We start from the raw sequence: 1411 nt of genomic DNA on the forward strand, positions 1-1411 counted from the left end.
ATATATTTATCTTATTTCGATGTAGCCAGTGAAGAGATGTTTTCTGAACTGATCTTCAGAAGCAATACTTCCGAGAATTCCTTGAGTTTAAAACATTCTGGATCTAGGTGTTTCTGAAAATTTGTTTGCATCTGCCAGAGGTCCTGCACTGCTAGGGAAACATTTTCACTGCTCTGAGGATGGCTAGATGGATTTAATCCTCAGTTTGTGTTAAAAATGGGCATTATTCATTGTGCATCATACTGAAAATTTGACCCCTATATAGCATTAATCAAGCTAGGAGTATAATCCTTTCAGTACCATCATTATCTCACAGTGGGTTAATTCTGTTCTGAAAAGACTATGCACATTAACTTGGATGAAAAGTTATTGTTGCTGTATATTTGCAGCATTTACTTGTGGAAAGACTGAGGTGACACACTGAGTATACACAATGCTTTTCCTGAGTTTCTTCTGTCTTGCAGTTACAGAGCCAAATTCTGCTGGCAAACCCAGATTCAATAGTCTAATTGAGTACAATTAGACTTCAGCATGTGCTTAAATCCTTTGCTAAATTGGGGCCTTAGTTCCACCCCATTGATTCCAACAGAGCTACTATAGATTTACAAAGGAATACAAGATAGTAGCAGTTGGTTTAGAGATTTAGGAACTCTGCTGTTGATTTGATATGGAAGATGCCTAAGATAACATGATCATGAAGGTGGTTTTCCCAGGGTGATGCTCATCCATTGCACTGCGGGTGTGCTGACCCCTGCAATTTCCCCAAATGCGGGAAACTCGACTGCATAATTTGTGGTAGTGGGGGACTGCGTTCATGCTCTCCCCTGGCAGGGGGGGGGGACAAAAACTGGTGAAGAGCAACAGTTTAAAACCCTATTCTTTTTTTAAAAAAATGCTTCAAAGGGGCTATACAATAGGACTGAGCTGTGCAGTACTGGCCCAGTCCTATGTCCACTAAAGCCAGTGAGAATCCTTCCATTGCCAGTAAACATTGGATCAGACCCAGTGTATACAAGCCTGCACTGGAAAGTGTGGAACTGCACTGTTCTTAGAGGAACTCTGGGAGAATTGTTCCCAGATTTCACCAGCCAAAGAAGAAAAATACTTGCTGGTGCACCGTGCCCCGGTACTGCGTTTAGCTTGCTTTGCAATCCAGTGCTGAGGAGTCCAGGCCCACTTTGAGTGAAGTGAATAGGAGGAGCCATGTCTGCACGTAGAGAAGTGCAAGAACTGCATTGTGACTAGCCCCAGAGCACATTTCTCCCCTTCATGTGTCCATGCATCTCCCTGAGCTGGTCCATAGCAAACAAGGCTCAGAGTCTGTCTACACTGCAGTTGAACACTCACGGGTGACCCGCATCAGCTGACTTGGGCTTGTGGGTTTCCAAAGCCCAGGCTCCAGCCACAGCCC

The 1411-nt window shown here is 44.1% G+C and overlaps 1 non-coding gene across 1 annotated transcript; it reads left to right on the forward strand.

Annotated features, from left to right (window-relative positions):
• The first annotated feature begins 665 nt into the window (after positions 1 to 665).
• LOC115659298 lies at positions 666 to 827 on the forward strand. Its single transcript, XR_004002517.1, has one exon. It is a non-coding gene; the product is annotated as a U1 spliceosomal RNA (small nuclear RNA).
• The last annotated feature ends 584 nt before the right edge of the window (positions 828 to 1411 follow it).

Source organism: Gopherus evgoodei, chromosome 10 (genome assembly GCF_007399415.2).
Source record: "Gopherus evgoodei ecotype Sinaloan lineage chromosome 10, rGopEvg1_v1.p, whole genome shotgun sequence".
NCBI classification, from domain to species: domain Eukaryota; kingdom Metazoa; phylum Chordata; order Testudines; family Testudinidae; genus Gopherus; species Gopherus evgoodei.